The following is an 11,840-nucleotide window of genomic DNA, read 5'->3' on the forward strand; positions in this document are numbered from 1 at the left end:
TCGAACCCGCGAGCTCAGGCAATCCACTCACCTCAACCTCCCAAAGGCACGGGATTACAGCTGAGCCACCGAGCCCAGCTACAGGGTTTTTAAACAATATCACCTGGTATAAAAAGTTTTCCCAAGAAACCACAAAAGATTGCTTTTTTCTTTTCTTTTTTTATGTAAGCTTTTTACTGCATGCAAGATGATTTAAGTCCTAGCAAAAGATGGTAGTTGGGACACCATGTTGCTATAGATGACGTAACACTGCTAGAATTTGTGCTGGCATTGTATAACTTCCCCCACTGTTTGTGTTTGATTCATTAGGAGCTACTAGAATTAGCTCGAAAGACTGCTTCCCTGCACTGCAATGTGGCCACGGCCCTGCTTCTGGTGTGTAGGCCAAGGTAAGGTTGGTAGAATAAGTCATCCCATTATTATAAAACAAAATTACCTGGACTGGGTACCAGCCACATCTCCAGCTTTCTCAGAATGCAGAAATGTCTGGGAGGATACAGAGCATGCTCTCTCCATATCTGCATGTGCTTTCAGCTTCTACACCCCAAACTACACTCATAAATTTGGAGTGAAATTCTATCCTGTAAATTCAAGCATTGCTGCATTCCCACCACCATTCAACTTGACTATCTATGACAGGCACATGGGTGACTAGAGCAAGGACAGGGTCTATTCCCTCATAAGATGTATACTGTGCCTTATCCGTGCTAAGGATTGTTCAGGAAGCTCCATCATTTGTCATCTCTTTATTGGCTTTTTTCAGGCATGGAGTGACCTGAAATTGAATTATTCTTTCTTGAAAAAGTCGTTCTCAAGTACATTCCTTCTGTATCCTTAAGGTAAAATGCACACTTATGGAGTTATGATATAGGACCATCTGCATCCAGCAGTGCAGTCTGCTTGTCAACTTTCCTAACCATCAGTCTCAAGAATGCCATGCAAAGAACTGAACACATAAGCTTTACTGTTTGTCTCTAATGGATGTAGCCATCTTACACTGTAAATTCTTCTCACTTGTCATTATCCAAGACATGAATGTAAAATGCTACCACCGCTGTAAACTGGCATGGCTCATGCAACTCCCAGATCTGAACCCAGTTACAGACACAGAGTCCCTTGAATGAAGTGACAGAGCTTCCTTGAGGAAGGACCCTTCATCATTGCCATAATTATATACTAGAAACCTCCTTCCTAAATCTTCAACACAGAAACATGTGTTATTTTACCAAAGGGACTCAGTATGAAGGGAAAAGGAAAATCCCCATCATTTGGGGTATTAGACATTGAATCTAAGCCAACTCACTCTCTGGTCCATCTGTCAGGTTAGGACCTACTGGAGAGGATCAAGGGGACAGATGAAAATGAAATTGTGGCCTGAATTTGTCTCAAAAATTGAATTTGTCTGCAAACTCAGTTTATAACAGTTTCTCCAGTTTCTGGGAGTATAGTTGAAAAGTTGCAGTAAGATCTTTCAACCACAGAGTAATGGATCCTAGGGTAGAAGAGACTAAGTGGGAGCCCTTCTGATAGCTTTCTCCCAAAATATCAACCCCAAACATTAGCACATCCCTAAGCGAATGACAGAGGTGAATGCCATCATCAAAGACTTGGAAAAGGCAGGGGTTGGAGGGTGACTTCTACCACATTCCACTTAGCCCACTCATCTGGCCTGTGAAGAGGATACATGGGTCTTGAGGAATGAGTGTTAAATATCGTAAAAGTAATCACGTGTGAGGTGATTCCAAGTTAGGACACATTTACAAATGTGGTCCCTTTCTTGCAGTAAATCAACTCAGCTCCTAGCACATGGAGCGGAGAGTATATGTCAGGACTTTTTTATTAAATGATATATTTTGTGAAAGAATCAAACAACTCAACAGAGGCGAGACCACTAAGGGCTCAGACTCAAGGAAAAAAGACTTGAAAAACCCAACCAAATTTTTCAAAAAATCACTTGATCATTTAAAGAATTCTTACCAGCTAAGGTGCTGGATAAAGGCAAAAGGAACATGAATGGGTAGAGGGTGACACAAAGTATAAATATCAACTACTCTTCTAATCATTTGAAACAAGAAGTACTAAACTATTCAGTATGTACTAGTTGTATGGTTGTGGAGGAGATAACTTCTTTTTTTTTTTTTTTTTTGAGTTGGAGTCTCACTCTGTCGCCCAGACTGGAGTGCAGTGGCTGCTCCCAGACACCGCAGCCTCGACCTGCTGGGCTCCGGCGATCCTTCCGCCTCAGCCTCCCAAGTAGTCGGAATTACAGGCATGCAGTACCACGCCCGGCTGATTTTTTTTTTGATTTATTGTAGAGATGAGGTCTCGTTGCCCAGGCGGGTCTCGAACCCGCAGACTCAGGCAATTCACCCACCTCAGCCTCCCAAAGGCGCAGGATTACAGGCTGAGCCACCGAGCCCGGCTTGGAGATTACTTCTTATCTCTGAGCATCTGTTACCTGGTCTGAGCTGAGGATAATCATATCTACTATGCAAGGTTGCTTTCAAAGTTATAACCAATATGTAAATTTTGGCACTTAGGTGTTCAGGACATGATGGTCATCTTTTGGAGAAGTGATATGATATAGTGAAGGTTGGCTAAGAGTAGAGACTTTGGAGTCAGAAGAGAGGTTGAAATCTCCTTTGTTTACAGATCTGAGGTATGCTGGTTACATTTTCAAAGCATTCAATTCCCTCTTCTGCAAAATAGAATTAAATATACTTATTTAATTAGGTAGAATATGGCATTTGAAAGTGGTCAAAAAAATAGCAATTATTTTTTATGAGGTAGAGTCCAAGTTTCTCAAATCTGGTAGGGAAACAGACATAAGCAGATACATTCAATATCGTAAGTGGGGAGAAACAGACAGATGACCGGGGTGCAATGGAAACAGGACAGAGTGGAGAGAGTAGAAAAAATTTAGCCTAACTGGTAATGCTGTTAACAGGACTACATCCAGAAAGGTAAAAGCAAATTTGCTCATGGACCCAGACATAATTAAGACGAGAGCTGGGCCTGGGATCTAGAATTTCTAACCCTTGCATCAATTTTTTTCTTTTGTAATAAAATTTTGTATTTGTATGAGATAAAATAAATATGGATTATACAGTTTTTCTATGCAGAATTACTATGCAGAAGATAAGACATGGTCATTGTATAATTATATCTTTTGGAGAATAATAGCTAAAATATATTAATCTCTTGTTTGGAACCTCTTATCTCTCATTCAAACCCATCTTTTAAATGCAGTGCCATATGGTGGGACCATTAATAGCTATAGGAACTACAAAGGAAGGAAGAGACATTCATTAATTCATTCAACAAATATTTCAGTGTCTTTTGTGCCAAGTTCTATTATAGGTGCTGTAAATAAGTAAAACATAAGTACCATCTCTGCCCTTATAGTATTTATGATGAATTGGGCCAATATGGCAATGTCCCTAATATATCTGTTTTCAAATCTTACTGTTTACAAAAGTATTGCTTAAACATACATTTTAAATTTAGAGTTTGTTATAACCGTGTCTTCTGTGGATTCACCCTCTGATACAGATGACTGTGAAGAGACTATGCCATATACATTAGGAAAATAATGAAAGAAAGAATTCCCAAATTAGTTAAACTATATCTATTGCTTTATTGGGGCAATCATAATGCCCTCTTAAGCAGATACAATTTCTTTCACTTTTCTATGGAAGGAAAAAAAAAAATTTCAATGAAAGGGAATGATAATCTCAGAAAGTGCCTTAGAACCAACCTTTGAGGGAGGGCCGGGAAAAACTGCAAGAATTTGAATAGTCAACAGTCAGGAAGTGGCAAGAAAAATGTTAGGGAATTTGCCCCACAAATTGGGTAGGATTCCCAAAGCCCTGGACCTGTATATAACATGGGAGAGTTGGAAAATGAAGACTAAAGATTTAGAGATAATGCTAAAAAAGTGTTTTTCCAATAAAGAAATGAAAAATCAGTTATAAAATAGGAATGAGATATTAATTCTATTTAAGTACTTATATTTCTTTGATTCTTATTCTAATTATATTTTTCAACCATAGTGACCAATAATAATGCTCATGCTTAAAGCTTTATAATTTCCTCAGAAGCACACGACAGAAAGAAGGCAGAGCCCTCATCTGAATCTTAGCCCTACCATGACTGGTGGTGAGTCCTCATTTGAACAATGAACCAAGGCACAATGGATTCTGGTATGTCCTCATTTCAACACACAGGTGTTACCATCACTGAGCTGGTAAAGTCTAGCAGACACATGGTGATAGCAATTGTCACAGACAGTCAGGATAACCCATAAGAAAAAAGAACTTCCAGGAAGCCAACATAATTCTATGGTTTATGCCCTCAAAGAAACACTGCCCCACATTGTCATCTCTAGTAGATACAGAGCTCTTTCACTGCCAGTTAGCTTCACTTTTAGTGGACACAGTGTGTGTGTGTCCCCATCCTGATCATCCACTTCCAATAAGCAGTTAGCATCTACAAGGAGTACTAAGAGAAAGGGTGGATTTGTGAACTTTAAAAAAAAAAATCATGAGCAGAAGAAAAGCAACTCTTGTCCTAGGCATAATGAGTCAATAGTAAAGACTTTTTCAGTGGCAAATAGAATATTTATTTGGAACATTCCAAAATCTAAACCTCATATTTTCTAGAATGTCAAAGTTGATAAAATTTGAGTAAGAGCAACTATAGCCTCTCTTTCTCAATAACTATGACTGATTAAAAAACAAAAACTCCCCTTAAACATATCCATCTATTGCATAATACAGAATAAATAAAGCCATTCTCCAGCTTTAAATTAAAAAAATTTTCTACATAAGTTTATCCCTCTATCAAATAATAGAGAATAAAACTGCTCTGCAGTTTTTGATAATGGAACACCCCGAACAAGGATTAAAGGACTCATTTTAAAGACAAAGTACAAATAAATAAATAAAAAGAAAAAGAAATGTTGCATTCTAGTCTCTATAATCAGAAAAATAGGCTGCCAATCTGAAACATTTCTCCTTCTATTATAGACAGAAAATACAGCTGAACAACAATATAGAAACATGCCAACTTTTCTCAGTGTTCAAAGATTCAGTTTTTAAACCATGCTTTGGGTTATTCAGAAATGTTGCATTCCTTAGAACTACAGAGAAATTTCTTAAATAGTCAGCATAAATAAAGTACATGGTGTAACTTCCCCTCAACCAAACCACAAACAATTATAGCATAAACAGTCACATTCGTATTAAAGAGCAACTGAAAATGTTAAATTCAAAGTTGGGACTATGGAAAAGGGACACTTTTTACAAATGTAGCTTTATGTATTTTCTGTTATAGAAAAGCTCTTTCTATAAGTTATAAAAATACTAAATGTCATTTATTTAGCACTTGCTATATACTAGATGCTGTACTGCACTACATAGGTTATCTCATTTATTCTTCATAAAATCCTGTGACAAAAAATTATTATTATCCCCTTTTTACAGGTTAGGAAAATAAGGCTTAGAAAATCAGTTGCCGGGCATAAACAAATAAGCGAATAAGCCAAAATTCAAAACCATATGTCTCAGAATGAATGCTCTATTTATTTTCTTTTTCAGCAAATCATCATAGTTATAACTATAGGTATTTCCAAAAGAAGAGGGCTGAAGGCCTTTGCTCTTTTTTCTATGTGTCCTTTCATTCATTTTAACTCTTGCTTTTAAAACCACTTCTCCAAAATGAGTATCTCGAATCTGGAAATTTTATACTTATAAGACTTTACAGACTGGTACACTACTCTTGTGTGTATCCTTAACTTCTAACTGTGATTTTTATTTTGAATTCCATACTCTCAACTCATAACAGGTGATTGTATAGATTTAGGGAGACATTTTTCTTCTTTTTGTCTTCAGTTTTCTTAAATCCTGGAAATAAGAACTCTTAAATGATCTCTGAAGTCTACACAATACAATTCTATGGTAATAATGCTAATACATACAGAACTAAACTCTGTTGTATTATCCATTATCCCCCAAAGAGTTCCTTCCCAATTTCCCTATGTCTGCCAATGGCTATTGAGTAGAGACCTGAAGGAAATGAGAGTTGTGCAGGTATCTAAGGATGAGTAAGTCAAGGAGAGGAAACAGAATGTGAGGCTGGGACCTGACTGGCATGTTCAAGAAAACCAAGGAAGCCTTATGGCTGGAGCAGAGAAAGCAAGAGAAGGGGTAATAAAAGCCAAGATCAGAGTAGGGCTGGCTGTGCAGACATGCGGTCACAAAGAATCATGTGCGTAGAAGGGCACTGCACTTTGATTAATGTTCTGCCATCAGTACCTTGAAGTGCTTCAGAATGTTTTTTAACAAGGAACCCCACATTTCATTTGGTATTGGGTAATGCAAATAAAGCAGCCAGTCTGGGGATAGAGCAGTAGCAGGTGATTGATGCTGTGGTGTTTTTTAGCCATTGATCATTGTAAGGACTTTAACTCTGAATAAGATGAGAAGCCACTGAAGGCTTCTGAACAACAGAATAACAAGACCTGACTGTTTTTTCCCTTTTAAATTATTCTAGCTCCTGCTGTTAGGAAGGATCTAAGAGGACAAAGGCCAAATCAGAAAGATGAACAACAATCCACTCAAGAGATAATGGTCATTCAGTCCATGACAGTCCAATAGAAGCAGAGAGAAATGTCCAGATTCTGGGCAGATTTTGAAGGTCAACCTAAAAACATATGTTGATGGATATGAGGTCAGGTGTGAGAGAAAGAGATATGTCAATGATGACCTCAAGGTTTTGTGCCTGAGCATTTGAAAGAAGGGAGGGATACCACAAGAGGAGCAGGCTTGACTTTTTTGAAATCTGGAGTTTGATTGTGGATATGTTAAGTTTGTGGTGTTTATTAGACACTCAGATGGAGGTACTGAGTAGGTAGGTAGATATGAAAGACTGAGATTCAAGAAAAACGTTCAGGCTAGAAATATAAATATTTAGAGGTGGAGGAGATGAGGAGGAACCAGCAAAGGAGAATGAGAAGTAGCAGCCAGTAGAAGAGAGGGGAATCAAGAGGAAGTATTATCCTAAATTAAGAGAACAAAGAAGATGGGAGCGTCTCGTGTGTCAATTGGCCTGAGTCGGTATTACTGATAAGTCAAGTAAAATGCTGCTGGGAAATTGCCTGACCACTAGATTTAGCAAGACAGGGACTTTGTAAAATGTTGTTTCACTGTACTATTAGGATCTTTCTCCTTATTATTTAAATGTAAAGTACATCATCTCTTATTATTTAAGATTCAAGTATGTCAACTCCTTTTTTACCCTCATACCAGTATTCAGCTATTAATTTAGATAATCCTTTTTATCATCTCCTTCCTCTTTCAAATTATTTTATTTTACTTTATCATATCCAGCCTTTACCAATACTAGAACCTTGTTCAGACTCCTGTTACGTCAGACCTGGATTACTGAGTACCCTCCCAAGCTATCTTACCAGCAATCTATCCTGCTGAGTCATCCTGGAACAAAGCTTTCCTCAGGGATTTCCCAGACTCTTTGTCTCTTATGAGAAACATACAAACAAGAGGCTTCTCTCACCCACTTCCCCACTCCAGTGCACAAATATGCTCTCCTGATACACAGCATACCCCTACACATGTGTCAACAGCAAACGTCTGCTTGAACTCCACAAGGAAGAACTCACAATTAGAACCACCAGTCAGAAAGATTCTAAGTCCCTTTTTCTATTCATCTGAATATGATGGTCTGATCCAATCTCTCTTAATCTATAAGGAAGTGTGAGGGATTTAAAAATACTAGCATCAACTAAATTGGGCAAAAAACTGGTGTTTTCCAATGAAATATAAGCTCACGCACTGATTAGAATAAAGTAAAACTAAACAAACTACCAAATACTGGCAAGGATTCAGAACAACTGAAACTCTTATTTACTGCTGGCAGGAATTGAAAATGGTTTGGACATTTTAGAAAACAGTTTGGCAGTTTCTTATAAAGTTACACAAATACTTAACATATAACCAAGCAGTCCCACTCCTAGGTACTAAAGCATATGTCGACACAAAAAACCTGTGAGTGGATGTTCACAGCAGCTTTACTCACAATCACCAACAACTGGAAACAACCCGAATTACCAACACATGGTGAACAAGTAATTTTTTTAATGTTGTACATTCACAAAATGGAATCTTGCTCCAGAATAAAAAGAAGTAATTCTTGCTGCACGCAACAACATGGGTGAATCTCAAAAGCAATGTGTTCATTGAAAGGGCCGGATACACATGTTACGCACTGAATGATTCCATTTAGATGGCATCCAGAAAAAGGTTAAACTACACAGATGGAAAACAGACCACAGTTACCAAGGCTGGTGGTGGGTAGAGGGTGTGATGTCAAAGGGGCCTGAGGGAACTTTTAGTGATAATGAGTAATATGCCATAACCTGATTATGGTTATACTCACATGACCACGTAGGCTGTCAAAATCATAAAAATGTACACCTAAAGTAATGTGTTTTACTGCATGTAAATAATACTCAATAAACCTGATTTTGGAAAGTAAGTTCCATAAGGGCAAATGCTTTGCTTTATTCACTGGTTTATCCCTAGTGTCTAGAACAGTAACTTGTACATTATAAGTATTTATATAAAGGAAGGAAGATAGAAAATAGAGAAGGTAAGAGAGAAAGAGACAGAAAGAGGGAGGAAGGGAATGAAAGAGAAAAGGGAGAAAATAGAGAAAGAAAGGGATAGGGTAAAGGAAGATCCATTTCTGAATGTTAGTGTGAACATTGTTTAGATTCTCTAATAAATAAATTCTGGAAACAATATATAGGATGGGCTACATATTTACTAAATATCTGATTTCAAATTTACCAAACATTTTATTTCAAATTTCTTTCATAGTTTCAAGTAGAGAATAGAGGTTTATGTCTTGGGATTTTTTGTTTTTTAACCATATAGCTCTTTTCCCAATTCCTAAAACACAAATAAGAATTGTTAAGACTGTAGCTATTTGTAATTGAGATAATACAGGCATAAACAGAGAAGAAAATACACCATACAATACTCGTTTTTTATTCATTGGGAGTCTACCAAAAGATAGGGCAAATTTATCTTTGCATACAACTGTATAATTTTTATTTTTTTCTTTTGTTTTATTTATTTAGTATGTCTCTTCTTTTTTTATTTTAAAGATGTGGGGTATAATTCAGGGTTAAGTATACAAATGTTCATTATGCAGATACCCTTGTTGATGAGGTGTGCTCCTCCCTTCCCTGGCAGTTTCCCTCAACTGTCAATCCTACCCCCCTCTCCTGACAGTTTTCCACTATTGCCAATCCCTTTCTTATAGTATTATAATAATTGTTCAAGGTCCGCTTATGAGTGAGAACATATGGCACTCTGTCCTTTGTTTCTGTGATAGATCACTGAGGATGGTCCACTCTAAATCCATCCAAGTTGCTGCGAAGTTCATATGTTTGTCCTTCTTTATGACTGCATAATATTTCATTGTGTATATATACCACATTCTTTTTTATCCACTCCAGCTTCCATGCACAGCATGGTTGGTTCAGTGTTTTTGCTATTGTGAATAGAGCTGCAACAAACATGCATGTGCAGGTTTTTTTTGGTAGAATGATTTGAATTCCTCCAGGTATATTCCCAATAGGGGGTCCCAAGTACACAGAGGATGCCTCAATTAGTAGCTAATACCCAGAATTAGATCTCCCTCTACCCCATCCCTTTCTTTCTCTATTTTCTTCCTTTTCTCTTTCATTCCTTTCTTCCCTCTGTCTCTTTCTCTCTTATCTTCTCTATTTTCTATCTTCCTTCCTTTATATAAATACTTATAATGTACAAGTTACTGTTCTAGACACTAGTTCTTTCAGAAATTGCCACACCATCTTCCAGTTTCCACTAATTTGTATTCCTACCAGCAGTGTAGAAGCGTTTCTTTTTCTCCACATCCTTGCCAGCATGTGTTATTGTTTGTTTTATTAATGATGGCCATTTTTACTGGGGTTAGGTGGTATCTCAGTGTGGTTTTGATTTGCATTTCTCCGAAGATTAGTGAGGCTGAGCACTTTTTCATATGTCTGTTGGCTGCCCATACATCTTCTTTTGAGAAGTGTCTATTCATGTCTTTTGCTCAATTTTTCATGGGGCTGTTTGTTTTTTTCTTTTTGGCATATTTGAGTTCCTTGTAGATCCAAGATGTTAGGCCTTTGTCAGATATACAGTTGGCAATTATTTTTTCCCATTCTGTGGGCTGTCTCCCTGCTCTCTTGATGGTTTCTTTTGCTTTGCAGAAGGTTTTCAGTTTGATGAGGTCCCACTTGTCTATCTTCTCTCTTATGGCATGGGCATTTGGGGTTTTGATCAGAAATTGGTTGCCAGTTCCAATTTCCATAAGGATGTTTCCTACATTTTCGAAGATTCTTATAGTTTGAGGTTTTACATTTAGGTCTTTGATCCATTTAGCGTTAATTTTTGTGTACGGTGATAGGTAGGAGTCCTGTTTCAATCTTCTGCATGTGATCAGCCAGTTTTCCCAGCACCATTTACTGAATAGGTTTCCTTCTCCCCAGTAACAACTGTAGAATTTTTTTGCCTAAATTGCTTAAGGTAGGAGCTCAAAACTCATCATTCAAAGATAGATTTCTCCACACAGAATGGTCAGAGCAAACATTAGTGAGTTCCAATAGCAAAAATTAAAATCTCAAAGAGAATTGCCTTTAATTAACTAGTGTGCTGTATGCCAAACTTCTGCTATATTAAGTTAAAACACAAAAGTAGGTTCTATGTGGTCCCAAGTACACAGAGGACGCCTCAATTAGTAGCACACTTGAAGAATAGAAGAGCCAAACACAAAGGAAGTGAGCAAAGAATACACTAAAAGGTGCTAGCAGCTTTATGTTCCAAATAAAAATACATGAGAGAATTGGACCCATCCATGATTTGGGAGGATGTGTCACAGATTAAATCTTTGGTTTAAAATGAGGTTTCTAAAATTGTGAACTTCGCAGCAACCTGGATGGACTTAGAGTCTATAATACTGAGTGATTTTTTGAAATAAGCTAAACCAGTTAATAAAATCAAATTGCTAGCAAAGTAATAATATTAACCAGCTTACTCCATTTTGTTTAAGACTTTTATCTTAGTTATCTGCCTGACCTAAGAATCAATGCCTACGTGTGATTACAGTAACGTTCCCATGACCACAGAACCCCAGCTTTGTCTCCTTTGGACAGGTTATGCTGACCGTTGCCTGCTGACCATTACAGAACTCCTTTGCCATAGCTTCCATGTAATTGTATGCTTTGTTAACTAAAATCAAATGTTACGCTTTGACATTTTCATAGTTTGTTCTTATATGTTAGTGACCTAACCAAGGTAACTCCATTGTATAATGATTCTTCTTCCTTGTCTCTGTGTAACTACCTTAAATTATATCTTAATGCCAGAACTCTAGGGGCTTTCTGAGCACTGGCTATACCTACCTGACATGAAATTAATCCAAGCTCCCTAACAATCGAAGTTCTCATTTTGGTTGCCAAGTCATTAGTTAATAGTTGCTATGGTAACTAAATTGCTATGTAGCCAATGCTGCAAATTTTACCTATAAAAGCTTGTCACAAACTGCACCAATTGGCCAAGAGTTTTTCTGGCATTTGCCTACTCTTGACCCGCGTGTTTAGTAAATTCATAATTAATTAGACTCAACTTGCTGTCGTAACTTCTTCTCGCTTACTCGTTCATAACACTTTCATAGAAACAAAGAACTGAGTATCACATATTCTCACTCATAAACGGACCTTGAACAACTATCGTAATACTATAAGAAAA

At 37.4% G+C, this 11,840-nt stretch overlaps 1 pseudogene; it reads right to left on the minus strand.

The window, feature by feature from the left end:
* Nucleotides 1–1,075, minus strand: part of LOC103256036 — an 8,547-nt pseudogene extending 7,472 nt beyond the window's left edge.
* Nucleotides 1,076–11,840: the final 10,765 nt, after the last annotated feature.

Source organism: Carlito syrichta, unplaced genomic scaffold (assembly GCF_000164805.1).
Source record: "Carlito syrichta isolate Samal-C Ts95f unplaced genomic scaffold, Tarsius_syrichta-2.0.1 Scaffold288863, whole genome shotgun sequence".
In the NCBI taxonomy this organism is placed as follows: Eukaryota; Metazoa; Chordata; class Mammalia; order Primates; family Tarsiidae; genus Carlito; species Carlito syrichta.